Source organism: Carassius carassius, chromosome 42 (assembly GCF_963082965.1).
Source record: "Carassius carassius chromosome 42, fCarCar2.1, whole genome shotgun sequence".
Lineage (NCBI taxonomy): Eukaryota > Metazoa > Chordata > Actinopteri > Cypriniformes > Cyprinidae > Carassius > Carassius carassius.
In genome coordinates, this window is record NC_081796.1 from 18,260,959 (window position 1) to 18,277,342 (window position 16,384).

Here is a 16,384-nt window from a genome sequence, read left to right on the forward strand (position 1 = left end):
GAGCAAGGCAAAAGTCATTAAAAACAAATAAAACATCTGAGATAAATACTTCATGCAGTTCATTGCCATGTGTTGCTCTAGACTCCTAACTAAATGTTCATGGTTAAAAAGCAAATAACACAGCTACTGGACAAACTTGTCAACAGTGGCCAATTATCTGTGTTTCTTCACTGTTGGAAAGGCATTTGCACTCTAAACCGGGAATGTGGAGAATCAATGAGTCAAAAAAAGATAGATTTCCTGACACCCACTGATTTCTCAACATAAATCGTTCACTTCTGACCAGCGGAACAAACATCCATCTGTATTTCTTGCCATAATTGACCCAGTTTCAGTTTCAAACTTCCAAACATTTTGCAGAATACCTTTAAAATACATAATTGCATTGATCCTTTATAAAATCGCATATATTTATTACCATGGTTCTATAAAAACATTAAGGGAACATTCCGATTTATAATTTTGCAAACATTAAAGGAATGTTACTTTTGAATGCTCTAAAACAAATGCATAAAAAAATGCACAAAAAATGTTTGCAAACATCCAACTAAAACTGTTCCATTAATGATGTAAATAGCATTTTTATTATGCTTAGGTTTTAGAATATTACTAAAGACAAGACAACTTTGAAATTAACATTCTATTAACGTTACTGTAAGAACGTTTGTTCATATCTTTGAGAGAGCCTTGCCAGAATGTTAGCCAGTTGTAAAAACATTCTCTGTCAGCTGAGACATTCCCACTTTATTTGTTCCTTATACATTTTTATTAAAAAATTCTCTCTCTCTCTCTCTCTCTCTCTCTCTCCCCCTCTCTCTCTCTCTCTCTCTCTGTGTATATATATATATATATATATATATATATACAACCCGAATTCCGGAAAAGTTGGGACGTTTTTTAAATTTTAATAAAATGAAAACTAAAAGACTTTCAAATCGCATGAGCCAATATTTTATTCACAATAGAACATAGATAACATAGCAAATGTTTAAACTGAGAAAGTTTACAATTTTATGCACAAAATGAGCTCATTTCAATTTTGATTTCTGCTACAGGTCTCAAAATAGTTGGGACGGGGCATGTTTACCATGGTGTAGCATCTCCTTTTCTTTTCAAAACAGTTTGAAGACGTCTGGGCATTGAGGCTATGAGTTGCTGGAGTTTGCTGTTGGAATTTGGTCCCATTCTTGCCTTATATAGATTTCCAGCTGCTGAAGAGTTCGTGGTCGTCTTTGATGTATTTTTCGTTTAATGATGCGCCAAATGTTCTCTAAAGGTGAAAGATCTGGACTGCAGGCAGGCCAGGTTAGCACCCAGACTCTTCTACGACGAAGCCATGCTGTTGTTATAGCTGCAGTATGTGGTTTTGCATTGTCCTGCTGAAATAAACAAGGCCTTCCCTGAAATAGACGTTGTTTGGAGGGAAGCATATGTTGCTCTAAAACCTTTATATACCTTTCAGCATTCACAGAGCCTTCCAAAACCTGCAAGCTGCCCATACCGTATGCACTTATGCACCCCCATACCATCAGAGATGCTGGCTTTTGAACTGAACGCTGATAACATGTTGGAAGGTCTCCCTCCTCTTTAGCCCGGAGGACACGGCGTCCGTGATTTCCAACAAGAATGTCAAATTTGGACTCGTCTGACCATAAAACACTATTCCACTTTGAAATAGTCCATTTTAAATGAGCCTTGGCCCACAGGACACGACGGCGCTTCTGGACCATGTTCACATATGGCTTCCTTTTTGCATGATAGAGCTTTAGTTGGCATCTGCTGATGGCACGGCGGATTGTGTTTACCGACAGTGGTTTCTGAAAGTATTCCTGGGCCCATTTAGTAATGTCATTGACACAATCATGCCGATGAGTTATGCAGTGTCGTCTGAGAGCCCGAAGACCACGGTCATCCAATAAAGGTCTCCGGCCTTGTCCCTTACGCACAGAGATTTCTCCAGTTTCTCTGAATCTTTTGATGATGTTATTCACTGTAGATGATGAGATTTGCAAAGCCTTTGCAATTTGACGTTGAGGAACATTGTTTTTAAAGTTTTCCACAATTTTTTTACGCAGTCTTTCACAGATTGGAGAGCCTCTGCCCATCTTTACTTCTGAGAGACTCTGCTTCTCTAAGACAAAGCTTTTATAGCTAATCATGTTACAGACCTGATATCAATTAACTTAATTAATCACTAGATGTTCTCCCAGCTGAATCTTTGCAAAACTGCTTGCTTTTTTAGCCATTTGTTGCCCCCGTGCCAACTTTTTTGAGACCTGTAGCAGGCATTAAATTTTAAATGAGCTAATTAAGTGGATAAAGGTGTAAAATTTCTCAGTTTAAACATTTGCTACGTTATCTATGTTCTATTGTGAATAAAATATTGGCTCATGTGATTTGAAATTCCTTTAGTTTTCATTTTATTAAAATTTAAAAAACGTCCCAACTTTTCCGGAATTCGGGTTGTATATATATAATATATTAAATACAGTTTCATATAAAAATAATAATAATACATTTCTTAAACTCCAGAAAAAGGGTAGGGCAATACATTTTATACATAAAAGCCATCTGAAAACTAGCAAAAATAAAGTGAAGCACTTTTTCATAGAAAAACATTCCTTAGGAGGTGAAAATGCCTTTAGATTAAGAAACCCACTTTTAACAGACAAGCTCAACACCATGTCTTCCTTCTCTTTCTCACAGATCCTCTCAATTCCAGGCTGATGCTAATGAATGCAAGACTGGCACTGACATTATCTGCTGGTAACGTCTGAGGTGGAGGGAATGAGTTTGGCACGGTAAGTGATAGCCTCGCTGACTCCTGTGGAGAACTACTAAGACAGACTGCATGCCTGGAAGGAAAAGCCAATACCTGTGTTCCTCCACAGGCCCTCCATTCATTGGCTGTGCCGGACTAGAGTGGTTTAGAGAGAGAATGAACGGCAACGAGGAATTAAGGGGGATTATGGGCCAGTCTGCGCTGTAATGAGCCTGAGGTGAGGTGGGTTCCAGCCAAAGTCTGAGCAGGCCTCTCATTGATGTCTACTACACACAAAATTGCAAATAATCTGCAGACATCCCTCCAGATGTCCCCTTGAATTTCCTGCAGCTTAAGACAAATCGAAAGTGCTTTGAAAGTTTTGATAATCAAATAGCAAGTTTGATTGAAACCTTGCACATGGAAGAAAGTAGCGTGCAGCCATCTAAAGATGTTTAACTCGTGCCCTAATGACAGTCACCCCATCTCTAGAGAATTTCACAGGGATTCAGGAGAGAATGATACCTTCTCTTCCCAGACAGCGTTATCTGGTCAAATAAAGAGACTGAATTGCAGCACCTTGGAGTTGAAATTTAACAATGTTTTCAATTTTTATTGTAAAAAAAATAATAATAATATATATATATAGTGAAATATTACCACAATTAAAAATAAACACTCTAATAGACATTTCTATTTTAAAATATATAATCTTACATTTATTCCTGTGATGACAAAGCTGAATTTTCAGCAGTCATTACATCCTTAAATATGCTAATATGGTGCTCAAGAAACATTATTATTATTATTATTATTATTAAGGCATGGGAAGTTTATTTATATAGTACATTTTATACACAATGTTAATTCAAAGTACTGCACATGAAAATTAATTTTTAAAAAAACTAAATGCATTAGAAATAAAAGTAACATAAGAAATAAAATAATAATAAAAGCAAATAACAAAACAATTAATAAAAGTAATTTGGAAAACATTTAAAATATATGAAAATTAATAACAAAAAAGAGAATACATAAAATACAGCACAATTATTATTAATGTTGAAAACAGTTGCACTGGTTTATATTTTAATATATAAAGTTTTGTTTTGTTTTTTCAGTTCAAAAGAAGAGAATTTATTTAAAACAGATCGGTTTGATGCCAATAAATTATGAATAAAAGTATACCCACAGAGAGAATAAAGCATATTCAAATACAACATGACAGCATTGGAGAAGAGAAGGCCGAATTATAGTTTAGAAGATGCTTGCTGAATATAAACTGAAACCTCTAAATGTGCAAATCACCTGAAGGGTAATGACAACATACAGCATACAGATGTTCATTTCAATGCAGCTGGCCAAGAAAATCATTTCCTCCCGTTCCCATGGAAACCATACTGCAAAAGGTGTCTGTCTGTGAACTTCAGCTGGAAATCACAGAACCAACGTGTCTTTGAAGATTAACCTCAGCGACAGAATTTGTTCTGTTTGCCAATTCCCCACCAAACATGGAAATACTGATCAGCAGGAGAAGAAGGGAAATTGATTTCCATGCGTGTTATCGTTTCTTTTTACAGCGGTACAGATAGGCAGTGTAAACTTTCTCCTGTTCACCTGCTGTTTCTGTATCCTATTTGCCTCCATTATTTACTGAGCAAAACATTTTTTTGAAAGAGGCAGGAGGAAATTGTGTGAAACAAAGCTTGTATGCATGATCTGATATTAGAAAATTCCTCATATTTTCATGCTGGGTACCAGGACACTTCTATTCACCAATGAAAGACATACCTTTGCTTTTTCCTCCACAAAAGCCTGCTTTTCCAGAGGTCATTGTCAACACACCCAAATGAACGTCAACTGTATCTTTCAATCTGAAAGCAGCGACTTGTCCTGGTGATGCTGCTCTTGTATGAGGCCTGCCCTCTATATGCCCCAACTGATTGCTTTGCATTCACAACAGCTGTGGCTCTGCAGCAATTTTAAATCGCGCATGATCTTTTCTGCTCAAACATTTTAAAAGGCTAAATTATTCCTTCTGAAACACATTTTATTTTGTTGAAAACAAATGCTGCGTTTCTAGGCATCTGTGTGGTATTTGTTCAGTTTGAATAAACATCACACACATATTTACAACAGGACAGTCTGTGAGCAGCACAATTATGAACAAACTACAAACATGTAGATTTAAAATTATGTAAAACATATATAGGTTTCAAATGTTGTATCTGTATGTGTCACTTTTGTAAGCTTTCATCATAAAGCTACAGATTTTATATATTTTATAATAAAGTTTGATAAACTACATTTTTAATGTTGTTGTTGTTGTTGTTGTGGTGTGTGTGTGTGTGTGTGTGTGTGTGTGTGTGTATATATATATATATATACATATATTTTTTCATTTCTAAATATGTACATGTAAAATGAGGTTTTCAATCTTCCATCAAAAAGCTTCTGAATATTATTTCCTTGATATCATACAGGGTTGATGGTAGCTCAAAAATCTAACCGTCCTGAAACCTATTTTTGTGCATTAATTTCTATCTCAGCTGTGTTTGTGTCTAGCATTGCATCGCTGCATGTATTTATGTATTTATCCATTGAGAGGCACACAGCATGACCTACAACTCGGCTCAGAGCATCTTGGGGGGCTGGTATTCCCCCCGGGCCTCTCATCTTTCACTGTGCTGTGACAGAAAATGGAGGCAGTGAGTGCAGAGTGCTGCATTAAAAACCCTTTACCCATTGGTGATTTATAAGCGTCCGCCCAGCTCAAGCTCGCAATGAAACACCATCTTTCCTGCAAGAGGCCATTTGTGATTTTCAGTTATGGGGGGTCGGATGCATCATATCAAAAGACCCAACTTCACCACGAGAAGGTTGCATGTCTAGTAATTTAGCATTTTAATGGTTATTCTCACCTATTCAGTCCGATGCAGTGTTGGTGAAGTAGCTGAGCAAGATGAAGTACTACAATTATATGATATCCTCTCGTTGACACCAGGTAGTCCTGGCAATGAATATTTGAATGTGGCATAAGCATGTTTTTCACTGAACAACTGCGTCAGGCAGAGCCTTGGGTCACCAGAAATCAAAAGTACCTTTCCAGAGACGGACTGGACTCTGTGTCCTTGAGATGGGCCAAAATATAAAGGAAAAACTTCATTCATAATAATACTGAATTTATCTACTTCCACCTGTGCAAGTTGCTACGTGAATGATAAATGGACCTGAAAACAGCAAAAAGCACACCATTTCATTTATATAGTCATTTTGATGTCACCCTTAAAAAAGAATGAATAAATATTTCAGAAGATGAATAGAAAATTCACAATGAACATATGATTCAGGCTCATGATTAACAAACTAGTCATTATTTTAAAATAACACTAATTAATATATTATTGTACGTTATCGTTTGACAAAGGTTGTGACTGTAACCAAATACACATATTTTATGTTAAACGGCATGTTTTGAACATTTCTTTGTCTGTGTGTGTATGCATGTAAAATCAGGTTTGACGTAATTAAACAAAGAATGTTTTTTATTCATGTAACATATTCAATTGTGTCTCATTCAGAGTTCTAATGAAAGTTATGAGACACACAGGGAAATAATGAAGATGGTGAAAACTGGAGAGGACTTTAGGGTTTGCGAAGGGTTGTTATAGTGATCAGATGTGCTGGCCTGATGTCTACATGGTCAGGTCGGGCCACAGACAGACTAACGGTGTACGCATTATTCCCTGAATAAACACAACAAGCCCAATAGAGGTGTTGACAAGCATCTGTTTTATCATTAATCAGTTTTTATATAAAGATTAAGATGTGTTTCCAAAGTAAAAATTAAGCAAATAAAGAGTTGTCACAGTACATGGACACATACAGGAAGATGTCAAGAAGTAACTCTAATGTTCTGATGCTTTGTGGACAAAATAATGACTCAACACACAGATCAAGAATTAACCTTGGGTTCACTGGACAGTCTTAGATCAATAAGAAATTCACAGTGAACTTATGATTCAGATTTATAAACAGCAAACTAGTTGTGGTTATTAAAGATGTGGGTTTTCCGATCATTATATTAAAATAACACTGATAAATAGAAGTTTGGTTGTTATAGTTTGACAAAGATTGTGACAATAACCAAATATACATATTATGGGAGGAAAAACATGCAAATATTGTCTGCATTTATGCTTGAAGAAAGCAAAAAAAAAAAAAAAAATAGGTGGCAAAAGGCATGCAACGTCATCACATGAGCTCTGACCTGTGGTTTCTCCATCTCACAGATATGACCACTCAGAGTGGTAAACAGGTTAAACGGGAAAATGCTTGTAATCCAAGTCCCATGTCTGGAAATGAGAGGGTCTTTTGTGTAGCAAGCATGTGTGATGCACTGCTTAGTAATTTACATATGGCTGTACTGTGTAAATATACAGGGAGGACTCAGACAGGCACTGCCAAAACACACAAGCGCTCTCTGAGAATACAACGGCTGGCCTCTCGTTCAACATCTTTGCAATGAATAAATGAATAATGTTGCACCAGGAGAAGTTCATAACAGCCATGCGGGGACTGTGATATTCAGAGTCTGAATATGCATAACATGAAAATGTTTTGTGTTGTACAATGAATGGAAGAGATAGAATGTTGGCCTCAGACTACCTACAGTAAACACCTTTCACTAAATCATTTCAGTTGTTAAAACAATTGTAAAATGATGAACATCAACTGACACATACTAACATTCTATTCTATTAATAACAAAAAAACATATTTATGATAACGTGTGATATATGTTTGATACATTAATATAAAAAACAAATAAAAATGACAAATGCACATTTCTAAATACTTAAAAATACAATGAAAAAAGCCAATATGTGTAATATTATAAAATACGAACACACACACACATATATTATTAACGCATTTAACTCACTTTTTATCTAGATCATCTGCCATTTCATACAGTCGATTGATAACTAATATGAGGCAGGGCAACAATTTACTGTATCATGGAGCCTAGAGCAGTGGTTCCCAACCTTTTTCAACTCGCGGCCCACACAACCAAACACTTACGTTTGCACGACCCACTGCAAAAAAAATTAACTGACCCCATTATTATTAAGTTAATAATTTAGTACTCAGAAGCTAGATTGTTAACTGTTTTGGCACACACATATATGCTAAATGAATTCAGGATGAGTTTGAAACCTATTTCCAAAAGAAAACCAATTAGAGCTTTATCAAAAAGTTGTAATGTCTCTAGAACAGACATAAGTCAAAATAATCACTATCGTAAGGGTGTAAAAAAATGTATAGACTTATGGCAAAAAATATATAAATAAATAAATCCAGTGTCCAGGTTTTTTTTTTTTGCCATGCATTGTTCATAGAGCTCAGTAATTGTAGCGGTGCCTCTGGTGTTGAAATAGATTTGTTATACATTATACATGGTTCACACATACTTCGTTTGCAGTGTTTATACAGTATGTGTGAGCGGTGCAGAAGCAGCAGAGAGTTATTGTAACGCGAAAGCACATTAAAATAATGCACGAGCACGAATCTCTCTGTTCACACGCAGATTTCTTTTGCTCTGTCACAAAAACAGACGTGCTTGCTTAGATACACGCTGCTCTCGCCCGAAGAGAAGCCTTTTACCGCGTGCAGTGTGAACGCTCTGATCCGTTAACATGGGTTCGGAAAAAAGGCGCATCACAGACAGTGTGTGAACCTGGAGTTAGGCATATGCCCAGTCTGTTCTGTTCTCGCGCTAGGCGCGTTGCATTCTGATTGGATCGGATGGCATAGCTACTGCGGGAGGTCAAGGCTGCAGAAAATGGTGCTATAAAGCGAATAGAAATCGCACACGCTCAAATCGTTATTTTATGGCGATTTCGATTAATCACACAGCCCTAGAATGGTCTGGAAATTAACAAAAAATAACTCGGGCTAGCACCGCTTAACAAAACGGGAAAACCAGATCCAGGCAGAGCTCAGCAGCGGGTAGACAGTCAACGGAGCAAGCACTCAGGAGGGAACATGCTGAAAGCCATTTATGCACTTTTGAATTTGTTGTTCTGTAGCATATGCAGCAAAAATATCTAAGATAAATTGGTGTTTTATTCTTAAACCAATAAGCGAGCTCAAATAGTGGAAGAATAGTAACAGTTTAGTATTTATTTTTTGTTATTTAATTATATATATGAAATGATGTTATGCTATGACTTAGACATTTTTACATATATTAACAATATTATTATTTATTTTAAAAGTAATTGGCGGCCCACCTGCAATACCACCGCGACCCACTAGGGGGCCGTGGCCCACAGGTTGAAAACCACTGGCCTAGAGAATATCTCTAAAATTCAAGATATGGGGCAAAATGCGCCTATTTGAAATTTTTGTCTCATATTAACATCACATAGTTAAGAAATATCACACGAGCTGTAGGCTAAGTGCAATATCACACAAGTGCAAATGTGATACTCATCTTATACAACAGGTCATTAAGAAATTAATATTGTGTTATTTTAGACACAATATTGTCTGTTTTGCTCAATTTTGCCAACCAAAATATAAAGACATATCAGAACGGTTTATCCCTGAGCAACCCACAGCGGCATTTCATTTTCATTTCACATTGAACCATTGGCCATAGTCGCGTTGGCTTTGAAGTGGCGCTGCACAGACCGATCGGTGTTTGACATCAAAGTACCGCGAGAGCGATTCAAAAGCACAAGGAGTCGTCTGCTCTCTAAGCTCTTGCGGTTCTTTGATGTCACACACGGATCGGTCTGATGGTGATGATCCGCTTCAAGTCGCACAAGCCTAATGATTCAATGAACCATTCATAAAGAACCATTTACTTTACTCCTGAATGAATTCGCCATTTGAACGAATCAAACGAATTAATAAATAAAAACTGGTAGTTTTAGTTTATTATTTACAGTATCATTTCATTAAAGAAATCCTATTTTCATAGTAATAATAGTACAATTAAGAAAATAAATTATTAAAGTTATAGTTCACCCAGGGCTGGACTGGTAATCTGGCATACCGGGCAAATGCCCAGTGGGCCGACGCACTTGGGTCCCCCAAGTATATAATAGAATTTTTTTTTTTTAATTGGCCAACGACCGGCCCATAAAGCAGGGACAGTGGCCCATTGGTTCATTTTTCATACAGACACTGGGCTGGCCCAATCATCTCTTAACAGGCTCCACCCCTCTCCCTCTGTTTCTTGTGTCAGATGCAGTCAGTGGCTCAGAGACAGAAACAAAAGCGCAAGGGAGGTGCGGAGAAGTTGTGGGCCAAAAAAATCAAAATTCAACGTGCAAAAATAACCTACATGTTTACCTTTCCAAGCCTACAGTACCTGACGACATTTTGCAAAAACAGGTGAACATAGCACATGGAGGTGACTAGCCATGGCAGCGACTGGCAGCACCCAGGCAGAGGAGCAGGTGTCTGATAGTGAAGTTAAGGAGGGACAGATTGAGCAGGAGAGTGTAATTGAAACTGTAAAAATGGAAGTTACATGATTAACAGGGAGGGAGTGTTAATCAGGGCAGGTGCAGGAGGATAGTGTGTGTGTGGGCCTGGTTGGGCCGGGCCACGACGAAGATGATGGTTTAACGTTACCTAAATTAATGAATATTATCATAAGACAACATAATCGTTGTCGCTATTATAAAGTCTGTCAGATTGTCATCTACTGCACTAGCCACTCAGCTAAAGTCAAATAACGCAGCATAAGCTATTTTGCATTTTTGTAGCTAGGTTAGCAGAGTTAACTTTTTCAATTGCAACTTCGGCTGATTATTCTAATGTTAACCCTTTAAAACCCATAATGGCCGTATGGCCCTTCTCAAGAAAAACTTAAATGATGCCATTTGATTATTTTAATAATTACTCAAAATGGCTGCGTCAAAGCGCCCACGACGAGTTACACATTGGAAGAGAGGTAGCTAACGCATGATATTTGGGGATTAAAACCCGCCTTGCATTTTGAAAGCTATATATTTTTGTTTAGCTGTAACTATATATTCAACAAAGAAGATATTTTCTCATGTTTCTAATGAATCTCCAATATCATTAATATGCAATATTAATGGTGAGTGAATAATATGAATATCATATATATTATTAGGACGTTTTGTGTGAGTAATTTGGTAGTATAGTTTTTTTTTTAATCTAAACAATGAGAGATAAATATTGTTTAGTGTCAATTTAAAGATGGGTTTGTGCTCTTTAAAACAAAGTAGCCTATACTGGCAATTGTAAACTATTTTTTCTGCTGTCTGGTTCATTTAAAATAAAAAAACTTTTCTTTTTAAAATTAGCAGTATTCTACATCCACATTCTATTGGGTTCTAAAGGATTAACTAGCTTTTATAACATGGAGCACATTGTCCATCTAGAAATCCTGCTGTTCAAGAATACAGGACTATATAACCAAAATGGATCCTTACTAAGTGTACTTTTAATAACTTTTCCAAATAATTGTAATAATCTCTCTCTCTGTCCTTATGTATAGTCAAGCCAGGTTGAGTTAGCAGTGGAGGAGAGCAACTTTGATCACCAGGGAGTCAGTCAAGAGCAAGCGAGTACACTGGTCCACTTGCACTGGTACACTGGTCCACGGCACTTTGTTCTCAGCTTTGTAGGGTTTTTTGGGAATGGAACAGTATATATGGATATCTACAGGGACCGCAAGGATGGTGTACTAGTTGGTTGTGTGGTTTGATACTTTACACAACAATGACTTTAAATGATCTTTTCAGAGTTATTTCTCCAAATTTGATATGCAATTAATTAGATTAATTAATCACCACATCATGTAATTAATTACATTTAAAAAATGTATCGCTTACCAGCCCTAAATATATATATATTATATACCTGTCTAGGAAGATTTCACATCTATCTATCTATCTATCTATCTATCTATCTATCTATCTATATATATATATATATATATATATATATTTATATATATATATATATATTGTGAGCCGTGTCCCGGGCACCTATCAGCGTCGCCCTGACAACGAAGGAGATCCACCTGCACGCAATCACCACGGGCTAATCGGTCCCAGCTGAAGCAGATGAGGAGAGGACTACAAAAGCTGCACCCGAGAATACACAGGAGAAAAGATCTCCAGACGACAGCCAGCTAATGTTGTGTCTCTAGTCCCTCCAGAAAGCGACGGACCGACCAGCCCGCCACCCGAGCACCGGACACCGAATCCCCTTGCAATCAGCCGGCCGGCGAACAGGATCACGCGGCACCGAGGACGAGGACCTGACACCTCTGGCACCTTCACGGTTATATCTGTCTGTCAATAAATGCACCCTACGGGGCTTTAACTTTCACTGCAACCTGTCGTGTGATTCTTCAGCCCGCCACAGTGGTGGAGAATGCGGGCAAGGCGGAGCCTAGACAGCGCAGTTGGGAAACATCTGGTGACGTCACTCCCTCTCACTTGCAAACGTTTGTGAGAACCCGGACTGGGACGGAGGAAAACCGGGGACCGCCTCCCAGCCACAAAAGGGGTAAGTGACTTCTCTGTTATTGTCATTTTACCCTGTGGATGGTTGAGGCTGTCACTAAAACCCGGTTTCTCTGTCCCTGTTCCGGTGCGCTGCGAGAGGGAGGACTGCCCGGAGAGGAATCCCCGCCCACTCCTACCGTTTGGAGCTTGGTTGAGGATGGTAGCACTCCCTTGTGGGCCCTGATGACGGGGATGTCGCTTGGGAGGGGGAATGTGACGAGTCAGCTGCCTCCTCCCTTATTGTCACCGGCACCCCGTCCTAAATCGCCGCACTTCACCAGGCTCCCGACTGGAGTGGGTGTGTGAGAGAGGAGAGGTGCTGGACGAGTCAGGGCTGGCGGCGTGTGATGGGGCACACCTGAAGGAAATGGAGCCTCATCACCGCCGCTGTTTAAAAGCCCAACGCGCCTCTCCTCGGGGGACTGGTCTCTTCCCCGTGCATGCACACTGGTGTCCTCGTGGGTCCAGGAAGGGTGCGTTGAGGGACTCCCGCGCCACCAGAGACGTGAGCTGCCGGACCCGCGATCCGGATGGGAACCGCATCCGTTTACACGGCCGTCGGGCCAGGATGCCGGGCCGTCCATCCCCTGCCAGCGCCGTGGCCAACGAGAGTGATGCGGGCGCTAGAGGAAGCCGCCGCCCCTCGCGCCCCGGACCGAAGAGGGGAGCGCGTGCGGCCGCCGGACTCCTTACGCCCCTTACCTGGACCCTTCCTCCATGAACACTGCCCGACCCACACGAACCCCGCAGCACGACGAGGACACCAGATTCCCTGTTTATTTTGGACACTCTTCCCCTTTGGCCACTTATCCCGTTTTATTTGATTTCTGTTAATAAAAGCCTCTCCGAGGCCTGACGCCACACCCACTGTGTCTGTCTTGTGCTCCTCCCCGTCACAATATATCTAGACAGGCAGAAAGTGTAATCTTTCCAGATTTGTAATCTTTCAGCAAAAGTGTAATCTTTCGAGATAGGCTACTCCCTTACATTTGAGAGCAGGGCTACGGTTAAACCAGGACCCCTGATCACCATTACATTCACTCATAATGTCAGCTCTATTTCTGAAAGCATCCAAGTGCTCGTAAAAATTCAGACCTCTGCTTAAATGCTTTTTCAAATTTATTTAAAGAGTTATGAAACATGACATGTTTACTGCGGTTGCCATAGTGTTGTTTCCAGTGTAAGAAACAATTAAATATGAATTTATTATGCAGAGGCTCAACCTCAATTCATGGCAGTCCCAGGATTTAGGTTTTTGCCTTGCTTCCCATTTGTGTAGAAAAGCTAATCCAAACTGCTTTACATGAATATTTACAGTATGCTCATAGCAGACACTTTCTTACCAAAAGAGACTTTCAAGAAGTTTCTGCTCTTTCAAAAGTCAATTAAAAAGGTGTCAGAAGTAACATTTTAATTAATTATGTCTAACAAACTGCTCACTACAACCTCACACTTGGTTTACTTCAAATAAACTTCACATTTATACATATTTATTTGCCTAAAGCACAAATAAACATATAAATATACTGCTGTATTTTTGGTTCATTTAAAGGAATAGTTTACCCAAAAACGAAAACTTGCTGAAAATGTACTCACCCTCAAGCCATCCAAGATGTAGATAAATGGACTTGTTGGACTGGACACTGGAGTCATATAAATTACTTATGGATTATTGTGATGTTTTTATCAGCTGTCTGAACTCTCATTCTGACGGAACCCATTCACTGCAGAGGATCTGTCGGCGAGCAAATGATGTAATGCTAAATGTCTCCAAATCTGTTTTGACAAACTCATTTACATGACAACTATTCCTTTAAACTTTGATCTGTCCATCTAAATAATGAAAACAGAACAAAGAGCAATTTATGCACAAAAAAAAAAAATCCTAAAAAATCTGATTGTAATATTTTGCTTTACTCACCATCCAGACCTTTATGACATCATGAACATCACACACAAGGCTTGTAAACAAAATGCTCAAAATAAGATTAGCAAATACTCATCTCTAGTGGATGTTTACATTGCTATTGTTATGATTATATAAAAACGGACATTTGTTTTTGCATCTCACTGTCTTATGTCTCCCAAAGAGTTTTCGCATAATTCAAACAGACTTTATGTTTGACGGGTTTGAAAAAGCATCTGATTGATTTAGGGAACATAAAAGCTGGAAGTTATAAAAGAAGAGTTCAGCTTTGAGGAAGAAAATACATGCAGTATGAAGCATTACACAGGCAGTTTATATAACAAAACTTGGAACTTCACACACAATTCAGAAACCTAACAAAAGGTTTCTTTTTTGTATTATCAAATCTACAAAACTCTGCGCTGTTCTTTAAGCACCGTCAATGCCTCAGGTGTTTAACAATTCACTGTGTTTCTTTAGATGCATGGCCTTAACTAAAATGCACAGAACATCAGCAGAGAAGTGTTCTTTTGTTTGGGAGAAGGAAATAAGACATTTCTCTGTGAGGAATGGTATCATTCAACTAGTTTTATCTCTCTTAAGCAATAGTGTCTCCCAACCTTCATCTCAAGCCATCTGGGAGGTGTGGTTTTCTGAGCAGATCAGAAAACATCACAGAACAATCTGCCTGGGAAGCCCCAGCGGCTTTGAAACAGCATCTTTTTTTGCGAGCATTTGTTTCAGAGGTGTAGCTCTCTGGCTTATTTAGATATCTCTCAGGTCTCCGTACTCTTCCATTCCTTAGATATTTGTGTTTGTTGAGCACATTGCCTACATGGATATTGGCAACGATAGAAGCTTATTTCAATCTCAGGATGGTGTAATTCTTTTATCCCTACAGCTTTCTTCTATATTTGTCTGCTGTGTGATGTTTCGGGGAACATTTTGTATCGTATTAAAGTATAAGTCTTGTTGAGATCTCTCTCATCACCTCTAATCTTGTTTTTCTCTGACCTTTTTTCATGAATGTGACAGGACTGTATACAGCAGCAAGAACGTATTGGGAGAGTGGAAGTGAAATGGGATTCGGACTCAAACCTGCAAAAACTTTGAATGAACTCTATATTGTTGCAAACCTGCTGCTAACCACTGTGCCGTGTGGATAAGGTTACCTTTTAGTTCGTAAGTTTTTTTATGAAAAAATAAAGTATTTTTAATTTAAAGCTGCTTGAGGCAAACACAAATGCACTACTGATGAATGCAAATTGTAATTAGAGACCTGATCTATGTCTGTGTCATGAATGCAGAAATGTTCTATTAATACAAGGCCTCTACAGTCAGGCCAGCATAAATTATTAGCAATTTTGTCTCGAACACATCTGGTGGAACTGCTCAGGTGCACATGGTAAATGAAGCACAGGTGTGGGGAACAGAGCAAGTTTATGAATCAAAGAACAAACTAAAATAGCTCCTGTGATCACCACTGAGAGGAGGAGATTTAAAAAGAGGAAAGATTAAAGGAGGACATAAAATAGAAATCTATAAGGGGAATAAATAAATAAATAAAAGCAAGGAAATTAATAGCAAATAGGATGTAAAAATTTATTAAAAATCATTTTATACAGATATTTGTATTTGTTTTGTTTCTAAGCTTATTTTCAATGTAAATAAATAAAAAAAAAAAATATATATATATATATATATATTGGACTGATGCATTTTCTTGGGATAATATAATATTTGCCACAGTAAATTAGGGATCATGCAGGAATGATACATTCCCATGTGCAGAATTTAATTATAATTGAATCTGTTTAAAATGAAAGACCTGAGCTCAGGGAGCAAATACAGGAATTAGTATTCTACGCTTGGGATTTCAGTGACAGCAAGAATGACAAAGATCCAATCACTTTTTATTCAGTTAACTGTCCCTAGACCCAACAAATGGCTTGAGAAAATATCAACCATAAATGTGTCAATAAACATTAGTATACGACACATCAGCTGCATCTCTTTGACTGAATAAGTATTCTACCATTAAATGACAAGTATCCCGTATGGACATATTTAGGTCATTTTCAAATAAGTAAAAATACAGTATTTTGGTGCGCACTGAATACTTTTTACAAGGGCAGACGGACTCTTTAGTGCAAA